The 11,289-nt window shown below is 40.9% G+C and overlaps 1 long non-coding RNA gene across 1 annotated transcript; it reads left to right on the top strand.

The window, feature by feature from the left end:
- Positions 1-227: 227 nt before the first annotated feature.
- Positions 228-2,375, top strand: LOC128796823 (uncharacterized). Its single transcript, XR_008433910.1, has 4 exons — positions 228-851; positions 1,079-1,188; positions 1,853-1,929; positions 2,019-2,375. It is a non-coding gene; the product is annotated as an uncharacterized LOC128796823 (long non-coding RNA).
- The last annotated feature ends 8,914 nt before the right edge of the window (positions 2,376-11,289 follow it).

Here is an 11,289-nt window from a genome sequence, read left to right as displayed (position 1 = left end):
TTGCATCTAATATCTCCTACATACAAACACAACCCTCTCTAGCTCTTTCTCTCTAAACCCTAAATCTGAGCTCTCTCATTTCCTTTCCTACCCTCTCACCTATGCAGGCAATTCTAATTCCAGCCATTGCTTAGCTTTGTTACATCATGTCCTTAGTTCACTCCCATTCCCTGCCCTCTCCCAGGCCACTTTACACTTCTTCCCTAGCTTGAAACAGTTGCAACAGGAGCTGCTTTATCATCCTAAATTCAGGGGAAGAGAACAATTACTGACATTATCTCCTCACCCCTAACGAGCATTGGCAGTGCGAGGATGCAGGGGGAGTGAGAACAGAAGACATTGATCCAATATCCCTAGAAGAGAAGGAATACAGAGCATTAGCTGCTCTTGCTTCCCTGCAGCCTTCAGGAAAAATATCATCTAGGCTCTTGAGTGGATCCTTTTCCTGGAAAACAGAGTGAAACAGAATCTCAATTTTCACTGAGAAATATTCAACAGTAAAAAAACCCAAAAAAACCCACCAAAAAAAACCCCAAACCAACCAACCAACCAACCAACCAAACAACAAACAAAAAAAAAAACCACCAAAAAAAGTCTGCAATGCCCAACATCTACAGCCATACCTATTCAAGAGTGAATGTATTGAGGATCTATCAAGTTTTAGCATGGCCTGTGTATTGCTCATCCTTTAAAAATGTATTTCTGCTCTGGAACCAATTCTGGCTCATATTCCCAGCAGAGAAAAACAGCATTCCAGAATCCAGCTAAGGCAGCAACTGCTCAGCAAAGGGATGCCAAAGGGGGTTTGGACGGCCTAAAGTGTAAAAAGCAGGAAATTAATAATTAATAATGTAAGATTATTAATTAAAAATATAAATTTGTTTTCCAAAGGAAAGAATTCAAATTTCAAAGGAAGAAACTGAGAGCACAAACATGAAACAAATGCAAGGAATTTCTCTGTTCAACAGAAATATGAGGATGCCAAGCCTGTCAAGATTGGTCCCATGAAAGACCTGGAATAGAGACCCTTAGGAATGCTAAAAAATAATCTGTCTTCATGTTATTTCCTTCTTTAAAGCTGTGGTCCCTGTGCACCAGGGGGTACCAGGAGGAGCAGGCCTGAGAGGTTATTAGAAAGATGCAGAAGAGACTGATGGACTGGAAAAAGAGTCTCCTGTAGGAACCAGTGTAAGTGCCAGGGTGCATGGGAGACCACAGTGGATTGAATGACGTTGTGAGTGTTGGGAGAGCTTCAATTACTTAATTAAGGAAACTATGATACTGAGAGCGGTTTGAAGAGAAAAGCTCTCTCATTTGGATTCATTTCACTTTATATCTTTTTGGTGAAAGATGGAAATAAAAACGGAAGCAGACATGAAATTTAATAATGTTATTGCTAGAAACTCAAATGGAAAAAAATACTGGGGATGAATTAAAGCTGAGGCATAAAATGCTAAAAAAGGAAAGAGAGAAATGGTCGGGCAGAATGTAAATAATTCATTTATTTCCAGCAGTAGAAGAGTATTAAAAAACAAGGTACAGTGATTACAGCAGGCAACTGGGAGTTGGGACTCCTGAATTTATTTCTTTTCCTTAACATACGTCACTCCATAAGTCAGTCCTTCCACGCTCCAGTGTCCCCAATACTTCTTCAATGCCAATGATGTAGTTGGACTTAATTTGCTGATGCCCTGTAGGTGTAAATTGTTATGAATTGGCAGAAATCACTTGAGATTTAAGGATGAAGTTATCTTTCCATTAGGAGCTTGGCTACCAAAACAAACTCGCCTTTGAACTCCCCCAAAGAAAACGCAGCTCCCACTGAAATTTCCCATTTCTTCTCTCACTCCAGGTATAATTCTTCCTTGTGAGGTGATACTTCTAATTGAATATCTCCTTCCAACTCCCCGGCATGAGTGTAGCTTCTGGGTAAGGAGTGTGAATTGCCTCTCTCATGCTCATAAAGTTGAATCAAAGCTTCAGTTAAGTCAATTATTGTTATACTTTTTCCCTTGCAGGCCTCAATATCATCTCACATCCAAAGACTGGGGGCAATCTCAGAGGTGCTGATGAGATGTGCTCTCTACTCAGCCCTTCCATACGGACTTGGTGCTGATTCCTCCCTCTTGGACAGAGGGAATTAAGGCTTTGCTGCTTTGCTGGGCAACTCTGGCACCTACCAGAAGGTGCTGATGGTGCACACAATCCATGCACTAGTGAGTGTCTTGCCTTGGAGAAGCAAGTACTGCATCTAGGTGAGCCTAGAAAGCTGCAATTCTTTAAAACATTGCATTTGCCATTGCTCTATTAATTGCTATCCTATGGGCATTTTTGGAAGATGCTCATTGACCCTCTGGCAGGTTTAATTTTTAGGAGTGTTGTGCTTTTCCAGCAGAGAATTTGTGTCAATAAAACCTATAAAAGCCCACTCAGCTACATGTTGAAGTCAGTCCAGCCAGATATGCAAGTAAAATACTCCAGAGCAAAGGCTTCCAGATTATTTATATCCCCTGTATGCTGTCATGGCAGTGATGTTGCTCCTGCAGATCAGAGAAACCAGATGGGTATTTGGCTGTCCGTGATTGTGTAGATAATCAGTTACCAAAAACAACAGCACATTCACATAGAGAGAAGTGGTCTGTGGCTCCTCTGTTTTGACAAGCTCAGTTGCTGCATCTGGATTTGAATTGCTAAAATCAGCACAAATGTTATTGTTGAAAGCCACAGACCATGGTTTATGTCAATGGCAGAGAAACCTCAGAAAGTTTGGAGGTTTCCCGTCAGCACCCAAAAGTTTGGGTATTTCTCCAGAATTAGCCAAACAATTGAAATACTGCTGTTTGAAAAAGTTCAAGTAGTAAACTCTGGCGCACAAGTTGTTTCCCAAGATTTCTGAAATGTTTCAGGTTCAGCCTGAGGTTGCAAGATCACCCCTTTGCTTGCTATCTCTTTGTTACCTCCATTAATTACTTTCATGAATATTATTGCATCATCTAATTCCATGATGTTAATGAGGGTACACTGTGGCAGGTTCCATCCAATCCTACCAAGCTCTCAAGAAGGGGTTCCAATCTAGATGAACACAACGTCTTTAAAGGCAGGAAATGAAGTAACATCACTCCAGTCCCATGAGGAGATGACAGAACTTGTCTAAGATCGTGACTAAGATTTGTGACAGAGCCAGGAACTGCAGCAGTTCTTCTGAGATACCAGCCAGCACATTATTGATAAAACTCCTAATTTCCTCTTTCTGCTAATGAAGAAGCATCAGTATGGATGCTGAGAGTCAGTTACCAGAAGAAATAATTGTTTGAGAGATTCTAAAACTACAAAACAAATCCTGTTTTACTTTTGAACAATAGGTTAAGGTAATTTCCAGATCGGTATGGGGTTGGCTATCCCTGACTCAGAATAGCAAACATCAGCAAAGCACCAGCAATTAACCAAATTGTTAACAACTGCTCTGCTGGGGAGAGTCTGGGGCAACTGTGCAGGCAGGGGAAGAAGGTGGTTCACTGTAAATTTTACTGAGCATTTCAGTGCTGAGCCTGATAAATGGTTTCTGAAGGGTTTTTGTGAAGTATCTGGGACTCTGAGGAGAGAAAACATTTCTCAGCCCAGATGCTGTGAGCCAGAGTATCCTACCTGCAACACCAGATGTTGAAGCAGAAAGACAGAGGGGAATTGTGGTTCTAATGGAGAAATACAAAATCCAGCCTTGCTGGAATGGTCTCTGAAAGCATTATTTTTCAGATATTAAGCTGGGAATAAGGTACTTCAATTTCTGACTGTGTGAGGAGGAAAGAAGAGTCTCAGATACCCATTTTTAAACACTAAGGGTGGGAATCAAAAGGTCTGTGGCTGTAGATTATTATCCAAATCAGCACTGAAGTCTTAACTCCTGTATACAGAACATGGGTACTCTGAGTGTTCAACTGAGCACCCTCCTGAAAATACATCTTCAATATCTGTATGAACTGTTGGGTGAATTTTGGGGAATTTGAAACAAATAAACTTTTTTTTTAATTAAAAAAAAAATATTTCGTGTTAAAATATCTATCCTTTTAGTCTGTATAGACATAGACTCCAATGCTGTCACATACAATTTTCTTTTTGTGTCCTCCTCTAAGCCTTTTCTTTTCAGTCAGTCTGCTCTGAAACTGATGAAACTTAGCAGTAGCAGAAATCTGAATCTGTGGGTTTAAACAACTCTTGTTCCTTTCCTTGTGAATCTTTCACTTTTGCATGAATGCTTTTATTTTTTTCTGGTATAAATAAGTCAAATTAATTTTAAAACATTTGGATATAAAAATGGAGCTTGAATAGCCATATGGAGAGCTCACAGGTATAGCAGGAGTTTAATTCTATAATTACGGTTTATAATTTTTCTTAGTAAGGATATAAACCACACACGCACATCTCTCCATAGAGATCAGAGAAAACCCCAGCTACTTATTACATTAAAAAAAAAACCAACAAAACCCCCACCTCTTTCTAATATTTCAGTAGAAAGAGGACTACAAAGTGGTGCTTTTTTCCTGTATAAAGTGAGGCTTTTTGTCAAGTCCTAGTTTTACTGCAAATGTTGGAATCAAATTCTGCAGATAATTGCTGACAATTTATCTTATTTCTTACACTCCTTTTCTGTGGCCCTGAATACCTAGTAAAAGTCTCAGGACCTTGCATTTGTTTTTCACTTGACTTGATTGAATTTGCTAATCTGGATTTAGAACAGTTTAGGCACAGTTTGCTCTACTTCAGTAATAATTATTAAAAGAATACATTGCCTTGCCTGATGGCTACGTGTGTGTGTGTACGTAAATATATGGGTGTAATTATAAAGAATTATTCATGTTTCTTTCTATTTGCTATATACTTTAACTTCAGGTAAGTGTTTATGGCCCATTAAAATGGAGCAATTCCAAAATTTCCTAAGCATGATGAGCGGTACCATAAATATGTGCATGCCATTGCCAATTACTACATGAATAACAATATCCTGAATGCCATATGCCTTCATTAAAAGGTGAGCTTGGGAATATTCTCAGTTTCTGCTTTCTCTGCGTTTCTTGAGCAGACTCCAGCCTCATGGTAGTCAGCAGCAGCAAGCAGTGGGGAGCTGCAGTTTTAATAACAAATTGTGACTGGTTGCTCCTGGCTGCAAAGCAGCTCCCAGTGCAGCGCAGGGCCCTGGAGGTTGTGAGAGAACACAAGGATTCCATTTAATAACTGGCCTTTGGAGGGGAATGCATCAAAGCCTAAGCAGACCCTTTGCTGTGGGAGATACTACCCTCAGCTGAAACTGGGCATAGGATTCTCTCGTTTGCTCAGACCTATCCATTTATAGCAGACAATATCTTCATTAACAGCTGAGAGTGGGAGGAGGGCAATGAGGCCAAAACAAAAAAATAAAAAATTACTGTTAAGATTTTAAAGTGCATTATAACTATTTGTTTTTCAGAGCTGAACTTGCTATATAATAACAAAATAGTTTAGGTTGGCAGGTACCTTAAAGACCATCCTGTCCCACCCCTTGCCAAGGGCAGGGACACTTTCCACTGTCTCAGGCTGCTCCAAGCCCCATCCAGCCTGGCCTTGGGCACTGCCAGGGATCCAGGGGCAGCCCCAGCTTCTCTGGGCACCCTGTGCCAGGGCCTCAGCACCCTCACAGGGAAGGATTTCTTCCTCAGATTTAATCTCAGCCTATTCCCTTTCAGACTGAAGCTATTCCCCCTTGTCCTGTGACTGCAATTCCTGACAGAGGCACAGCTCTGGTTCAATGACAGCAGTTTTACAGCCTTTACTGATAATCACATACACTTAGTTATTATGTCAATGTAAATCAGCATCATATATTATTTATATAAGAAGAGATTTTCCAAAGTGCCAAGGACACCCAAGCACTCAGCTCCCTTCAAAAGTCAGTGTGGGAATGAGGCTCATGGATCTCTCTGTACCTCCAGTACCCCACAAACACCTTGGTGCATCTGATGGGCTCTGTGTGTTTATTGAATTATCTGTAAGATTTATTTCTGAGGCATATGCTTTGATTTTCAGAATCTGGGTCCCAGACAAACAAATTCTCTATTCAGTTCAACCAGGCACTCCAACATATTTTGTTTGCATTAGCTCCACTCTGTTGCATTAGTAATGTCCCATCATATCATATTAGCAGTCTGCTTTGCTAATACACGAGAAGTCGTTCACACAGCACAAAGTCTACTTGTATTAGCACTTGTTTTCCCTGTGTTTCACTATAGACAGAGCTCTAGGGGCAGGAGGGGAGGGATAATTTCTTCAATATCTCATGTAAGCTCTAATGGGAAAATAGGAGGACGTTTTGTTTCACTTAAATTTGGACAGGAAAAATATCAGCACTTTGTTTTCTTCCTTTTGTCTTTCCAGACACAAAGATATTGTTAAATTGATTTTATTTAATGGAAGGGAGTTCAGCTGGCTGAGATTTTTGAATATGGGCATTTCAGCTACTTTTGCTTTTGAAAAAAAAATGGAGAAACAACGATTGTAGGACACCAAAAGGCTTTTTTCTTCTCCTTATCCCAACATCATTCCCACCCTGTTCACTGCTGAGTCCACATAACTGTGACTGACTGCAGTGAGAGGAAGACTCCCTGCTCCTTTGGAAATAAAGCCACCATTTTTTGTATGTTTACAGAAAATTGAATCCAGCGTAAATCAACACAGAGACTGAGCTTCAAACTGCTTTTTTACACCAGTTCTCATGTGGGGTCTAAGGATTCTCTTCTATTGTGTATGCCCAACAAGGTCCAGAACAAAACTGAATTTATTTTGTTCTTTACTCTCTAAACCACTGGGACAATTGGACAGGCCTGTGAAACAAGAGTGAAAGCATTTTATTGCTATTGAGTTATTCTGCTACAGGAAACCAAGTGAGAAAATAGTTATTTACCTATTACACATATTATATTAAGTTAATCAGTTTAATTAAGGCCAATTCAGCATCACTGAGCTCTTACATACACTAAAACCCAAGGTAGGAGGAAGGAAAAATGGGTTTATATGCTGTGACAAAAGGGAGAATAGTTTCATCTGGGGAACTGTGTCTCACCTGTTATTCAAACAGCAGGAGCAGGACCCTTCCTCCTTGTCCATGACTACAAACAATATTCCTGCTAGCCCCAGGGAACATTAACAAGCCTGGTACTTGATGAAATTTAATATCTTATGGTTTAGACACCTGTTGTGTCTCCCAGAGCAAAGCTTCTTGCCAGGCAAAGGCTCCTGTGGTACACAATGCAGAGGTTTTTTTTTGTTTTTTTTCTGTTTTAACAGACTGAAGAGGGTGAGAGGAGCACCAGGCCCACTGCTGTGGCACGTGTGATGTGTGCTGCCTGCAAGCCTGTACTCACAGAGAGGCTTCTCCCTCCTTGCAGGGCAAAGACATCCCAAATGGATCCTGGTGGGGTTTCACAACCCCAAACCTATCATAGGTGTGTGGTGATAAGAAGTGTTTGAGAAACGTTTCAGGAGTTATTAGAGCTCTCAGAACCCACTCTGTATCTCTCCTGACGTGTTTTAGTGCCTCGGGTGGTGTGTACAGCTGCTAATGATCAGTGTTATTTACTGCATGATGCTGCCTGAAATAAAGTTGTGAATCAGTGTTTGACAGAATAACACAGAGCAGAAATGTGGCACCTGTCCAAGGGTGTCCAAAGCCACGAGCAGCTCAAGAGAGTCAAACACTGAACTCTCCTGAAAATTTGGCCATTAAAATTGACCAGGCTTGAAAAAAGGAACACTTTTAAAATCCTGGCTCTATTACCATGTATGCATTAACCAGAGGGGAAAATGGTAACAAAAACTTTTTACAAATGTTTTTTTCTGGAAAGGTTTTTAGGGTATTCACCAATTTGAGGGCTCATAAATTGTCAAGACTAGAAATGTATTAAAATGTTTAGAGGGAGTGATTTACCAGCTCTCTAATGGAACAAAACATTTAGGATGTGAGATTTTCAAATCCAGCTTAGATCTGGCACAGAAGTGAACATTACCCAGCTCACACCAAAACAGAAGACTTCAGTGCATCCATCTCACAAGAAAAATATTGAGGCAATTAGTAAAAGGAATTTTAAAGGAAGCTTTATGATATCTGATGCTGTCTGTCCTAATGCCAGACTAGACAACCTTAGCTGAAAACATAGCTTTTCTGAAAAGTACCATTTTTCCCCAGAACTACATCTTACAGTGCTACCTGTTTTTCTCCCAGGTATTCTTTTCACCCAGGTATTCTGTAGAAGATATTTTTTAATGCACACTACAGAAGATGTTTCACTTGCTATAAATGATCCCTCAAATATTTGACTTTACATTCCCACAAACGGCCTCAATTAATAGTGACAGCTACAGCAGATGCCTTCCTTGAGACCCCCTGTTGGAAAATCCATGGTAGTGGAGTCTCATTTGGATCTCAGCACCCAGATAAGACATTGCACAGAGAGGTGGAGGCAAAGTTTGCAATCTGTCCCTCACCTGTTTGGTTCTGCCTCCTGCTATTCTCCTCAAAGCTGCTGCCTATTCACATTTTCATCCAATTTCTGAATCGTTTTATCAAGACAAAATAAAGATAATTCAAAAATGAATCCCCATACCAAAAGGTAGTTTATGAATTAGATAATTCTCCAACTCTGAAGCCAGTAAGAAGGAAACTGATAGAATTATTAACGTTAAAACTAAAATTAGTGAAATCAAAATCTCCATTGACTTCTAGGGATTGAGTTTTACCCTCCAGAATATTATACAACCATCTAAATAAGCCATTTAGTGGCAGCATGCAACACTCTCTGGATCCTGATGTGTGATGAACACTAAGACATGAAGAGTTCTGATAAAGTGATACTAAAATGTTTCACTATGTCAGCCTAATATCAGTGACCTTGTGAAGGAGGCACAAGGACAGCAAGGGGGCCGTGTGTGGTGCTGGAGAGGCTCTGGTTTGTGTGGTGGCTCTATTTGCTGATGTCAGAGAGCCTTCAGTGTGATATAGCATTAATATTGTCTCATGTCAGGCAATGCAAATACAGAAAATTACAAGTAGTGCGAGCATGTACTGAAGATGAGCTCTGTGACATTCATTATGTAGAAGCAGAATTGTCTTACCTCATGAAAGATGGCAGCTTGGAAGGCTAAATTTAATGACTGGGATTCTGATCTTGTACTGGGTTAAACCAAAAGAGACTCCATGTCAGATAATTGAAATGCAGTACTGCTGAGCGAAAGAGGGTCGGGTTTTCTGCTGCATCCAGCCTTGCTTCTCTAAGAGTTGTCAGCTACTAAATGTGGCTGATCTTTAGTGTCTCATTTTTTGCAGTCATCATGGTTGTTATTAGAAAACCTCCAGCAACAGCAAGTTGAGCTATAAATTAAAAATAAGCCAGCGGTACCTTTAAATGTGCCACAAGCTTTGTTTTTGGCACAGGAGCCTCTGAGGGAGGCTTGCAGCTCAATTCAGACAGTTAGCAGGGTGCTGACAGCAACATGTTGGTACAAGACTGTACTTCTCTCTTTGGTTTTGTTTTAATTAAAGCCGCATTTATTTTTTAAAGCAGGTCATAAAGCTAACCTACTCTGACAACACTGAATTACATTATAAAATCGTTCCTTATAATAATTATAAATCTCTGCTAAAGCAAATTGAAATGAAATTAAAGTACCAGCATACGTTGCCTTTCTTCCTGATAGGAGGAATTCATCTGATCAAAATCACCACCGAGTGCTCAGAGTTTGCAGCAAGGACAGATCCAGAAATGAATCTCAGTCTGCAGCTTCCTGCTGCTCTGAGCCAGTTAAAAAGTGTCAGTTTATCTCCAAAAGATGCCATCGGAGCACCTCACAATCACTTGGCTGTACCACACCACATGCCACAACTACAACAGGTTTCAGTGGCACCTTTTTCACCAGCTTCAGATGAATCCTGTCCTTCCACACTTCCAGAAGAAATGGGAAATATTGGTGCCACAAGTGGCACAATTTAATTTTAAGCAAGGCAGTTTAAAGCAGAAGGGGAAATAAGATTAAATATATGTATATATATCTAAAAAAAATAAGCCAGAAGTACTGAATGCAGCAGGCTGATTTCAGAAGGTTTATAGTCTGGGGTGACATTACTTATATAACATGTATGGAAACTATGGGGTGGAATTTCCCTGAAAACAGTCCTTCCCACAAGATTTCTGGCACCTTGGATTCTCTACACAGCTCGAAATCCTGCGAGGACAATCTGTCTCATTGTACTTGAATCCTCCTTGGTTGAGTTGGAAACCAGGGGCCAGATCCTTAATTTATGTAAACAGGAAGAATTCTGTTGAAAGAAATAGAGAAGAATCAAGGGGTATTCTCAGTCCAAAATATAATAGTGAGAAAGGTTTCTAAATCCTTCAGGACCTCAAAAAGTACAGACCAAATTCCTTCACAGAAGTGAGTGGGATGGGAAGAAGTGTTTTTACTTTGCCTCTCCTGATGGCCTGCCCAGAAAAACAGACATTTTTCTGTTAAGAAATTTGCAGTCAGGGGAACCCTCTCGGTTTGCTGCAGTGAGGTACCTCTGCCCTTCATTTCTCAGCACCCCTCTGAGCTGGGAACCTGAATCAGCTGCCAGCTTCAGCATGCACCAAGTCCAGAGCTTCAGATGAGAGGGAACACAGAGTCCTGGAGTCTGTATGTAAGATGAATATATGTGAGTCACATGTTATGGGGAATGTCAAGGGATGTCACAGCATGAAGAGCCTGGAGAATGTGTCGAGGTGGCCAGACATTGAGGTGATTCCAGAAATACACTGAGCATTTAAAGGACAAAGTATTTTATAAGGTGGTGTTTAACCTCAGAGTACTTGAAGTGAAATAATCACTACAGTGATTAGCTACCAGCAGTTCAGTCAGTGGGAAACTGAGAATCCCACTTGCTCTGGGTGTGTAGGAGGATGGTGGTGGTGATGGCACAGGCAAATGAGTCCCATGGGAGGTTTTCCAAGGCTTCTTGGGTCTGTCCCTCCACTCTACAGCACGTGAAGATTTTTTTTCAGGTTGAAGCACAGCCCAGGAAGTTGCTGTTAGTGGCAGCCCAGGGATGTAATTTATTTTCCCCAGGACTCTGGACTGGGACTGTGTCAAGCTGGTGCTGTGCAGGTTTCCACAAAGAAACCTTAGCAAGCTGCAAAGCACACTGCTGGAATAACCTAGCAGGGAGGTTATGGGACCACTCATTAATTGCTGCACTGCTTGGCAGGCTGGACTGGTTGCCAGTTTGTTTCC

The sequence above is a fragment of the Vidua chalybeata genome, chromosome 17, assembly GCF_026979565.1.
Source record: "Vidua chalybeata isolate OUT-0048 chromosome 17, bVidCha1 merged haplotype, whole genome shotgun sequence".
NCBI lineage: Eukaryota > Metazoa > Chordata > Aves > Passeriformes > Viduidae > Vidua > Vidua chalybeata.
This window is presented reverse-complemented; position numbering and strand designations above follow the sequence as displayed.